Below are 12865 nucleotides of genomic sequence, written 5' to 3' on the forward strand. Positions count from 1 at the left end.
CTACTAATTTAACAAGATGCAGCCATGTAAGGGGCAGACCATCACCTGAACCTGCATGTGTCTCATATTGGGTTCTTTTGGGAGGAACCCCTGAGAACACGGGGAGAACATGCAAACTCTGCACAGAAAGACCCGGAGATCTTCTTGCTGTGACTTAACAGTACAAGGTACTGCGCCACCGTGCCGCACTTCAGCAATGTTGGGGTTCAGTGCCTTGCTCAAGGACACTTGGGCACAACGCCGGGAGCTGGGATCGAACCGGGGACCTTGGCATCCCTAGCCAGCCGCTCTACCTCCCGAGCTACGTGCTGACTGATAAGATGGTCTTACAGCTTTGTGAATAGCTTTTAAGAGAGGACTCTTAGCTAGAAACTTTTAGTGCGATTCAGGAGTACACCTAGTGGTGAGATAGAATGCTTTGTGAATTACTGCTCCTGAACCCTGTGGTATCAGGAAGTAGACCGGCCCCTGAGCAGAATAGAATATACTTTTCCTGAGACCAAGTATCGATTTTTTTTCATGTGTGATGGATGATGGAATGAACACACTACCTACTGGACAGACCTAAAGAATGAATGATGGAATGAACACACTACCCACTGGACAGACCTAAAGAATGAATGATGGAATGAACACACTACATCCTGGACAGACCTAAAGAATGATGATGGAATGAACACACTACCTCCTGGACAGACCTGAAGAATGAATGATGGAATGAACACACTACCCACTGGACAGACCTGAAGGCCCCATCCTCCCCTGATTTCCTTGGGGGAGGTGAAAAATGGATCAGCAGATTTGATCGTGTGGAGCTTTCAGCTGCTCAAGATAAGATACTTTAGTAATCCCCGTGGGGGAGATGTGGCCAGAGATACAGTAGACACACGCGAGCCGTCACTGACACATACTGACATCACGTACAGGACACACTCACTACCCATGTCACAGGGCTGAGTCCTCTGAGGGGGCAAGGCCCCATTGCTAGTTTGCTAGCGTAGTGCGATATGCAGCCTGGGGAATCCAGGGCCCGACAGTTCATTCACTTTTCAGGTTGCTGTTTCTTGTGAGGTGGACTGGCTTTCATCTGGAGCTTGGATGTGATCAGTCGATGGTCAGTCCAGCATTCAGCTCCACGGCTCTGGTTATGCACACTTCCTTTTGGTCTTGTTGCTGTGTGATGATATAGTCCAATAGGGATGCATCCATGAACACACACACACACACACACACACACACACACACACACACACACACACACACACACATACACACCTCACCTGCCGTATGCTAACCTAGGGGGGATATGAGAGGGGCACTGAGGAATGCAATAACTTACTGTTACCACACCGTATAACTCCTGAACCTCACATCAGGGGGCTGCACTAGTTCTGTTCTGATGATACCTCCTCCATTTGATAAAAACATATGTTCATAAAACAGAAGTAATCTGAGTTACATAAGTACGTACATGCATACACACACACATACACACACACACACACACACATACGTACATGCATACACACACATACACACACACACACATACACACACACATACATACATACATACACACACATACATACATACATACATACATACATACATACATACATACATACATACATACTGTACATACATACACACACACACACACACACACACACACACACACACACATACACACACACACATACATACATATAAACATACATACATACATACATACATACATACATACATACATACATACATACATACATACATACATACATGCATGCATACATACATACATACATACACACATACATACATACATACATACATACATACATACATACATACATACATACATACATACATACATACATACATACATACACACATACATACATGCTGCACACACATCTCCACACCATTATTGTCATCCATCCCATGTGAGCGGGAGCAGGATCTGTCTCTTGAATCCACTATGGGAAATCAATCAGTAAGGTCTTCAGACCAAGCCCCCGCCGGCCTGCTGAGACTCCGCAGGACAACTCAAGCCTGCCTGCAGATCATTTATTTATCTACTCTATCCTGCCTGCAGATCATTTATTTATCTACTCAATCCTGCCTGCAGCTCATTTATTTATCTACTCTATCCTGCCTGCAGATCATTTATTTATCTACTCAATCCTGCCTGCAGATCATTTATTTATCTACTCTATCCTGCCTGCAGATCATTTATTTATCTACTCAATCCTGCCTGCAGCTCATTTATTTATCTACTCTATCCTGCCTGCAGATCATTTATTTATCTACTCAATCCTGCCTGCAGATCATTTATTTATCTACTCTATCCTGCCTGCAGATCATTTATTTATCTACTCAATCCTGCCTGCAGATCATTTATTTATCTTGCCAATTAATCTGCTGGCCAATGTGCTGGGCCATATTGTTGCTTTTTTTTTCATGTGTGCCCTTAATTAAATTTGAGTAAATTTGATTAAATCAGTGTCATGTTTATTTTATTAGTTTGGTCCGAATAAATAAATAAATGAATAAATATTGTTTCATATATAAAAATCGAAATTACTATATATATATATGTGTAAATGGGTGTGTATATGTGTATATACTATATATATATATATATATATATATATATATATATGGTCTAGTACACCCTCAGTTGCCGGTCAATGAGAAGCACACATTATAGGTGGTGCAGAACAGAAGCTACCGTAGCTCTTCACGCTAGCACTCCCATTTAACCCTGTTGGGATCAATTACAGAAGCACTTTCACTCTCAAGTCATTAGTCACAAAGACTAATAACCAATTCATGCAGTTCAACTGCCTGTTGAAATGCTGTACATAGGCTATCTCTAGAATACATTACTTCTGAACTGGAGGCAGGGATGTCATGATTTATGGCTGCATATACTTAACTCATTAAGACTTTTCACCTTTGAACTATGACCTCATCTATCTGAGCATGAATAGGCGTTTGATTAATACAGTATGTGAAACCTTTTTAATACAGTTTTAATACAGTACATCTTACCATGCTGCAGTCATGCATATTACACGATTGTTTCTCTACAACTTTCCTTCTTCAGTTAGCTGACAGACAGGATGTGTGTGTGTCTATGTGTGTGTGTGTGTGTCTATGTGTGCGTGTGTGTCTGTGTGTGTCTATGTGTGTGTGTGTGTGTGTGTGTGTGCATGCATATGTGCGTGTGTGTAGTATAAAAATGTGTGGTATCAGAGTTATCCTAATTTCGTGTCTCTGACAGTAATGTGTTTCTTAATGAGACAGTACCAATAGTCTGTTAGACTCAGATATGGGTCTGGGCAAACCTTTTTATACTGTAGGATAAGCACAGGCGCACGCACACACACACACACACACACACACACACACACACACACACACACACACACACACACACACACACACACACACACACACACACAGGTCACCTCCCCTGCTGGAGGTGGGCCAGGTGTGGAGCCGCGCTCTGGAGCCTCGTTAACAGTCATCCCTGTCAGAGGTCAGACAGCTCGACGATGCTTTGCCCTTAGACACCAACCTTTTACCCCTAGTTACCAGTGTTTAGTCCATAGTTACAGCCGTGTGCCTCGAGGTTATGAATATTCAGCTATGAGTTACGGAGCGTTTGGTGTCTTTAGAAACAGACAAATGGTAAATGCTCTTAACTGCACTTATATGGCGCTTTACAATGGCCTCTCATTCATAAAATCACGCACCAATGGCAGCAGCCGCCGTGCAAGGGGAGCCTGCTCACTGGGAGCAATTTGGGGCTGTCTTGCCCAAGGACACAGCGAACCGCTGACCCTACAATCATTGGATTACCCGCTCTACCTCCCACAGCCACCCCAGACCTTTTATTTGATCCATCACAAGTGTTTTTTGCGACAAGTAGTCAGTCCTGAGATATGAGAGGCGAGTGTTTCTGGGAAATACAGTTGGTTCTTGTCAGTAGCTTATTGTTTGTGTTGCCCATGGATGTGGTGTTGCCACAGGAGAAGATAGGCCTAATCAACTTCACAACCCCGCAGTAGCCTACTTTCCTCTGGCCTGGTCAGGTGGTACTGTATGTCCCTGTCTGACTCAGATGCTAGATAGCTAACACTGCTATTCCTGTTCTGATAGCCTGACTAAATAAAGCAGATTTTCTGGAAAAGTTTGCAGCACTAATATCAAATTCTGCATCGTTAAGATGCCTGCACGTGCACACCGGCCAATCAACGGCAACCAACACCCAACATTCGAAAGTTGGCAGTTATAGAATGTTGGAAGTTGGAAAATTCTGCAGCAAAATCCGTCCGCCCAGCAGCAAAAGGGATGAGAGATAGCCTCCATTTCATAGGACGTCTGGTCAGGCATATTATTCATCTGAGAAGTATACGGTTAGTACAGTAATTCCTCCCCTCGCATGAACCATGTTTTCTTCATACAGACACTGCAGGGCTCGTTTCAGACACTTCAAAAGCTCTACACACCAAATCAAGGGCTATTTAATTAAAGTGATGGCACTTTCATCTCGGGTTAGCACCGAGCTAGCGCTTGTCTTCCTCGTGATTAACAATTAGCGGTTAGCTGCTGTTAGAGACGAGAGTACTCCAGTTACCACTGCGGTCCGGTAGGATGACTCACCCCAGCCCCCTCCTTCTCTCTGTCTCCATCAGATTAGCTAGTATTGAGCACACATGGTGCCCGGGGCTAACAGGTAGGCTAAATGAAGCTCCTCTCTGATTTGATGAGTGGTACGTGGGTCGCGTGTGGGGAAGGGTCTAGGCTGGTGTGTGGGCTCAAGGGAGGGGTGCTTATCTAATCAGTCAATGTCACAGGGTTTTGGAAAAGCCTGACAGAAAGAAAAATCTGTTTGTGAACATTGTGTTTAGTGTTGGAGGGAGGGAGGGAGGGAGGGAGGGAGGGAGGGAGGGAGGGAGGGAGGGAGGGAGGGAGGGAGGGAGGGAGGGAGGGAGGGAGAGAGACAGACAGAGAGAGAGAGAGAGAGAGAGACAAAGAGAGTGAGCGTGGATCCCTTGTGTGACTCTGTCTGCGGTTTGGATTGATCTGTGTTTGAGAACATGGAGAATTCAGGATAACCTCTGCATTCTCATGCACTTCCGCTGGCCAGAGTAGGATCAGTATGTGCCAACATCAAAATATATCTAAAGCAGTATTTGCCGTTATGAATTTAACACCAGTTTGCTATGAAAGAACATACTATATCCTGTCTTTAAGCCCTGCAAAGGCTGTTCAGCTCTTATCACTTGCTTACTTTACTTTAAGACAAGAATGAGGAAGGAGTGGCATTCTTGTCTTAGATGTCGTAGAAGATGTGGCATGCACAAGTGCACTTGACTCAGCACACATGGAAATGGGCGATACAAAGAACACACACACACACACACACACACACACACACACACACACACACACTCACACACACACACACACACACACACACACACACACACACACACACAGACACCTCAGGGTCACCGTTGAAATGCCTCTCCTGCTCTTAACCCATCCCGTCGTCCTTCCCCCAAGGGCAGCTGGGAGTGGTCAGTGCATGAGCCGCGCCCAGGGACAAACCAAGTGCTCCTGTCCGTCTTCACCACGGACAAACCAAGCGCTCCTGTCCGTCTTCACCAGGGACAAATCAAGCGCTCCTGTCCGTCTTCACCAGGGACAAACCAAGCGCACCTGTCCGTCTTCACCAGGGACAAACCAAGCGCTCCTGTCCGTCTTCACCAGGGACAAACCAAGCGCTCCTGTCCGTCTTCACCAGGGACAAACCAAGCGCTCCTGTCCGTCTTCACCAGGGACAGACCAAGCGCTCCTGTCCGTCTTCACCAGGGACAAACCAAGCGCTCCTGTCCGTCTTCACCAGGGACCAATCAAGCGCTCCTGTCCGTCTTCACCAGGGACAGACCAAGTGCTCCTGTCCGTCTTCACCACGGACAAACCAAGCGCTCCTGTCCGTCTTCACCAGGGACAAATCAAGCGCTCCTGTCCGTCTTCACCAGGGACAAACCAAGCGCACCTGTCCGTCTTCACCAGGGACAAACCAAGCGCTCCTGTCCGTCTTCACCAGGGACAAACCAAGCGCTCCTGTCCGTCTTCACCAGGGACAAACCAAGCGCTCCTGTCCGTCTTCACCAGGGACAGACCAAGCGCTCCTGTCCGTCTTCACCAGGGACAAACCAAGCGCTCCTGTCCGTCTTCACCAGGGACCAATCAAGCGCTCCTGTCCGTCTTCACCAGGGACAAACCAAGCGCTCCTGTCCGTCTTCACCAGGGACAAACCAAGCACTCCTCTCCGTCTTCACCAGGGACAAACCAAGCGCTCCTGTCCGTCTTCACCAGGGACAAACCAAGCGCTCCTGTCTGTCTTCACCAGGGACAAACCAAGCGCTCCTGTCCGTCTTCACCAGGGACAAACCAAGCGCTCCTGTCTGTCTTCACCAGGGACAAACCAAGCGCTCCTGTCCGTCTTCACCAGGGACAAACCAAGCGCTCCTGTCCCGTCTTCACCAGGAACAAATCAAGCACTCCCGTCCGTCTTCACCAGGGACAAACCAAGCGCTCCTGTCTGTCTTCACCAGGGACAAACCAAGCGCTCCTGTCCGTCTTCACCAGGGACAAACCAAGCGCTCCTGTCCGTCTTCACCAGGGACAAACCAAGCGCTCCTGTCCGTCTTCACAAGGAACAAACCAAGCGCTCCTGTCTGTCTTCGCCAGGAACAAATCAAGCGCTCCCGTCCGTCTTCACCAGGGACAAATCAAGCGCTCCCTCCGTCTTCACCAGGGACAAATCAAGCGCTCCCTCCGTCTTCACCAGGAACAAATCAAGCGCTCCCGTCCGTCTTCACCAGGGACAAATCAAGCGCTCCCTCCGTCTTCACCAGGGACAAATCAAGCGCTCCCTCCGTCTTCACCAGGAACAAATCAAGCGCTCCTGTCCGTCTTCACCAGGGACAAACCAAGCGCTCCTGTCCGTCTTCACCAGGAACAAACCAAGCGCTCCTGTCTGTCTTCACCAGGGACAAACCAAGTGCTCCTGTCTGTCTTCACCAGGGACAAACCGAGCGCTCCTGTCCCTCTTCACCAGGGACAAACCAAGCGCTCCTGTCCGTCTTCACCAGGGACAAACCAAGCGCTCCTGTCCGTCTTCACCAGGGACAAACCAAGCGCTCCTGTCCGTCTTCACCAGGGACAAACCAAGCGCTCCTGTCCCTCTTCACCAGGGACAAACCAAGCGCTCCTGTCTGTCTTCACCAGGGACAAATCAAGCGCTCCCGTCCGTCTTCACCAGGGACAAACCAAGCGCTCCTGTCCGTCTTCACCAGGGACAAATCAAGCGCTCCTGTCCGTCTTCACCAGGGACAAACCAAGCGCTCCTGTCCGTCTTCACCAGGGACAAACCAAGCGCTCCTGTCCGTCTTCACCAGGGACAAATCAAGTGCACCTGTCCGTCTTCACCAGGGACAAACCAAGCGCTCCTGTCCGTCTTCACCAGGGACAAACCAAGCGCTCCTGTCCGTCTTCACCAGGGACAAACCAAGCGCTCCTGTCTGTCTTCACCAGGGACAAACCAAGTGCTCCTGTCTGTCTTCACCAGGGACAAACCAAGCGCTCCTGTCCGTCTTCACCAGGGACAAACCAAGCGCTCCTGTCCGTCTTCACCAGGGACAAACCAAGCGCTCCTGTCTGTCTTCACCAGGGACAAACCAAGCGCTCCTGTCCGTCTTCACCAGGGACAAACCAAGCGCTCCTGTCCGTCTTCACCAGGGACAAACCAAGCACTCCTCTCCGTCTTCACCAGGGACAAACCAAGCGCTCCTGTCCGTCTTCACCAGGGACAAACCAAGCGCTCCTGTCTGTCTTCACCAGGGACAAACCAAGCGCTCCTGTCCGTCTTCACCAGGGACAAACCAAGCGCTCCTGTCTGTCTTCACCAGGGACAAACCAAGCGCTCCTGTCCGTCTTCACCAGGGACAAACCAAGCGCTCCTGTCCGTCTTCACCAGGGACAAACCAAGCGCTCCTGTCTGTCTTCACCAGGGACAAACCAAGCGCTCCTGTCCGTCTTCACCAGGGACAAACCAAGCGCTCCTGTCCGTCTTCATCAGGGACAAACCAAGCGCTCCTGTCCGTCTTCACCAGGGACAAACCAAGCGCTCCTGTCCTGTCTTCACCAGGAACAAATCAAGCACTCCCGTCCGTCTTCACCAGGGACGGACAGCGTTAGCGATCTGTTCTGCATGTTTTTTGTATTGGGTTCTTTATGAAGAACATGGGGAGAACATGCAAACTCTGCACAGAAATGCACGGGAGATACCCCACTGGAGATACCCCACCTGGGTACCTGACAACCCTGGGGAGAACTCGCCCCCCAGTGCTGACAGCGTCACAAGCGGGAATCGAACCCAGGGCCTTTTGATGCGAGGCCACAGTGCTACACACCGTGCCATTGTGTTCCACATCATAGAGCATAGGCTTACATTGAAATATTGAATATAGAGATTAAACTGTTACTGACTTCATAAAAAAAAAATTTGTTCACTTCACTGGAACATAAGTAAAATGATCAATGTCTTCAGAATGAAATGGATTGCTTTCTTCAGGCTGAAGCTCAGAGCACATCAATCACATTGACACTGCTTCCTGTTCACATTAACACTGTTAATATTCTCATATTCCCCTGAAGGCACAGATGTTGAGACTCTCAGAGGAGCTGAGGGCTTCCCTGGACACCTGACCCGTCCTGACTCCACCAGGGAGAAGAGCTGAGGGCTTCCCTGGACTCCTGACCCGTCCTGCTCCACCAGGGAGAAGAGCTGAGGGCCTCCCTGGACTCCTGACCCTTCCTGACTCCACCAGGGAGAAGAGCTGAGGGCCTCCCTGGACTCCTGACCCGTCCTGCTCCACCAGGGAGAAGAGCTGAGGGCCTCCCTGGACTCCTGACCCAGGGAGAAGAGCTGAGGGCCTCCCTGGACTCCTGACCCGTCCTGACTCCACCAGGGAGAAGCGTCTGGAGACTCTGAATCTGCCCGCCATTTTGGTCAGCAATGTGGATGTAATATTTATAAGAGAGAGAGAGAGAGAGAGAGAGAGATAGAGAGAGAGATAGAGAGAGAGATAGAGAGAGAGAGATAGAGATAGAGAGAGAGATAGAGAGATAGATAGAGAGAGAGGGAGAGAGAGAGATAGAGAGAGATAGAGAGGGAGAGAGAGATAGAGAGAGATAGAGAGAGAGATAGAGAGATAGAGAGAGAGAGAGAGAGAGAGAGAGATAGAGAGAGAGGGAGAGAGATAGAGAGAGAGAGAGAGAGAGAGATAGAGAGAGAGGGAGAGAGAGATAGAGAGAGAGGGAGAGAGAGATAGAGAGAGAGAGAGAGAGAGAGAGGGAGAGAGAGAGAGAGAGAGAGAGAGAGAGAGAGAGAGAGAGGGAGAGAGAGATAGAGAGAGAGAGATAGAGAGAGATATAGAGAGAGATAGAGAGAGATATATAGAGAGAGAGATAGAGAGAGATAGAGAGAGAGAGAGAGAGATATAGAGAGAGATAGAGAGAGAGAGAGAGAGAGAGATATAGAGAGAGATAGAGAGATGGTCATGCTGGTTTGAAAAGCCGTAGCTCTCCTTTGAAGTTCAGTTTCATCTCTATAACAAGTTTGATACAAATAATTAATGGATATAAATAATGTGAATGTGTTTATGATATTGTAGTACGTATGTATAACTATAAGCAGAAGAGACCTTGCTCTGAAACGATCAAATAAAAGGCATGGTCAGGGATATTAGATAGTCTTGTCTTTATTAAAGGCATGGTCAGGGATATTAGATAGGCTTGTCTTTATTAAAGGCATGGTCAGGGATATTAGATAGTCTTGTCTTTATTAAAGGCATGGTCAGGGATATTAGATAGTCTTGTCTTTATTAAAGCCATGGTCAGGGATATTAGATAGTCTTGTCTTTATTAAAGCCATGGTCAGGGATATTAGATAGTCTTGTCTTTATTAAAGGCATGGTCAGGGATATTAGATAGTCTTGTCTTTATTAAAGGCATGGTCAGGGATATTAGATAGTCTTGTGTTTATTAAAGCCATGGTCAGGGATATTAGATAGTCTTTATTCAGTGGTTCAACAATGGTCCTGAGTTTGAACACAGTCCAGTTATTGGGTGAGCTCCACCGTTCATTACCTTACACTGCCCCCTGCTGGTGAGTACCGCCAAGGTGCAGTAACCCCCCCCCCCCTCCCTCCCTTCACCTCTACCATCCCTTCATCTCCCATCCCTTCATCTGATCATTCACCTGACAGGCGCGTGGCCGAGGGAGAGGCGCGTGGCCGAGGGAGAGGCGCGTGGCCGAGGGAGGCGCGTGGCCGAGGGAGAGGCGCGTGGCCGAGGGAGAGGCGCGTGGCCGAGGGAGAGGCGCGTGGCCGAGGGAGAGGCGCGTGGCCGAGGGAGAGGCGCGTGGCCGAGGGAGAGGCGCGTGGCCGAGGGAGAGGCGCGTGGCCGAGGGAGAGGCGCGTGGCCGAGGGAGAGGCGCGTTGCCGAGGGAGAGGCGCGTGGCCTGCCTTCTACCCATCACCACATTGATTCACATTTCAATCTTTATTTGTCACATGCAAACGTACAGTGTGAAATCAGTGAAATGTTACCGCCGGCTCCGTGATGTGCTCAAAAGTTACAGGTAATTACAAACCCCAAGTAACCAGTTACACACAAAAAGTAGCCTACAATCTATACAATATACGCTAAAGATAAGATAAGGTGCCGGTGTGGATGCGTTCTGTGCAAATTACACAAGCAGGCAACTTCTTCTCTTTCTTTCTCTCTCTCTCTCTGTCTCCTTCTCTTTCTTTCTCTCTGTCTCTCTCTCTGTCTCCTTCTCTTTCTTTCTCTCTGTCTCTCTCTCTGTCTCCTTCTTTCTCTCTGTCTCCTTCTCTTTCTTTCTCTCTGTCTCTCTCTCTCTGCCAGTCTGTCTTTCTCTCTCTCTGTCTCCTTCTCTTTCTTTCTCTCTGTCTCCTTCTCTTTCTTTCTCTGTCTCTCTCTCTCTGTCAGTCTGTCTTTCTCTCTCTGTCTCCTCTTTCTTTCTCTCTCTCTCTATTTTTTTCTCTCTGTCTCTGTGTCAGTCTCCCTGTGTGTCTCTCTGTCAGTCTCTGTCCTTCTTTCTCTCTGTCTGTCTCTCTGTGTCTCTTTCTTTCTCTCTGTCTGTCTCTTTCTCTTTCTCTCTCTCTCTGTCTCTTTCTCTCTCTCTCTCTCTGTCTCTTTCTCTCTCTCTCTCTCTCTCTCTCTCTCTTTCTGTCTCTTTCTCTCTCTCTCTCTCTCTCTCTCTCTCTCTCTCTCTCTCTCTCTCTCTGTCTGACTATGACCACCAGGGGGCGCAGTTCGGTCACTAATGAACAGCGAAGACGTTGTCCGACCATCTCAGGCCTTTAGTAGGGACACCATGGTGATTCACACACAATCTGTTCATTATAGCCAACTAATGCCAAAGCTGCGGAGTAGCCTAGGATATAGCCTAATATTGTCACTTATTAAACTGTTATAAGGCACAAAAGATTAGCCTACCCTAAATGATACAGACACGACGCTAGGCTACTAGGAGCATTTAGGCAGCCTGACAATTTCCCTTCCTCTTTTGTTTTCGAGCCTCGTTTCTTTCTTCTCGCTCCCTCCCCAGGGGTAATGGCGCAGGGGTAATGGCGAGGCCCCGGGGCGGCTCTGCTGGGGTGAAACAGCATATCTTACACAACCAGAGGGCAAAGGGGACATAAATATCCTCGCGGGTCCCCTTTGTTCCTCGTTTAGTCACCTCTCTCGCCTCTCAACCACTAAACGAGGAACAGCCACTTCTCCGTTCGCCTCGCATTCCTCCCATTCCTCGGTTGTGATGTCAGGAGGGCCGGGACGCACGGATCTGGAGCTCTGCGCGTCTCTGGACCTCTGCGCGTCTCTGGACCTCTGCGCGTCCCCGCGGCCCGGACTCGACGCGTGGAGCTGCGGCCGCGACACCCAGGGTCTCCAGTGAAAGTTTACACGCATACTTTTACGCATAGCGCAAAACGCGGATCCACTTTGCGTAAAACACGGATCCCCTTTGCGTGGTGTTGACTCGCTTTGGGCTTCTGTGAACCGCAGTCCCCGAGCAGCAGGGAGAAATCACATCACATCATTCTAGGGGGAAGCAACTTCGAGATTTTCTTCGCCTTTTTACGACAGTTTTCAAGATTTCTTGAGCTTCGGATTTGATTTTTGGAAACGTTTCGAGTTTCATCGCGTGGGAATGGAAACGCCAGCTTTTGAAGGACTTAACTCTTTTCCCCGAGTTTGAGACTCGTTCCACTCCGTCGAACTCAAAGAATTTCTTCAACCAAGACCAGATTCCATCGGCATGTAGCTGGAGCAACCTCACGGTGGGTGTCTCTGTATCCTACCAGACTGATTTATGTTATTCTTACCCTCTCCCTACCCCCAGCATGCAAATAGCTTAAATAAGTGAAATGTTAATAAACATAGTGAGGTTTCCGGGCCAGCCTACTGCGCTGCTGGCCTCAGTCTCATGTAGCCGAGGCTATGGTCCCTAGCGGGGGACGCGCAGGCAGACTGGAGGCCATGGTCCCTAGCAGGCAGACTGGAGGCCATGGTCCCTAGCAGGCAGACTGGAGGCCATGGTCCCTAGCAGGCAGACTGGAGGCCATGGTCCCTAGCAGGCAGACTGGAGGCCATGGTCCCTAGCAGGCAGACTGGAGGCCATGGTCCCTAGCAGGCAGACTGGAGGCCATGGTCCCTAGCAGGCAGACTGGAGGCCATGGTCCCTAGCGGGGGACGC

The sequence above is a fragment of the Borostomias antarcticus genome (genome assembly GCF_949987555.1).
Source record: "Borostomias antarcticus genome assembly, chromosome: 19".
Classification (NCBI taxonomy): Eukaryota; Metazoa; Chordata; class Actinopteri; order Stomiiformes; family Stomiidae; genus Borostomias; species Borostomias antarcticus.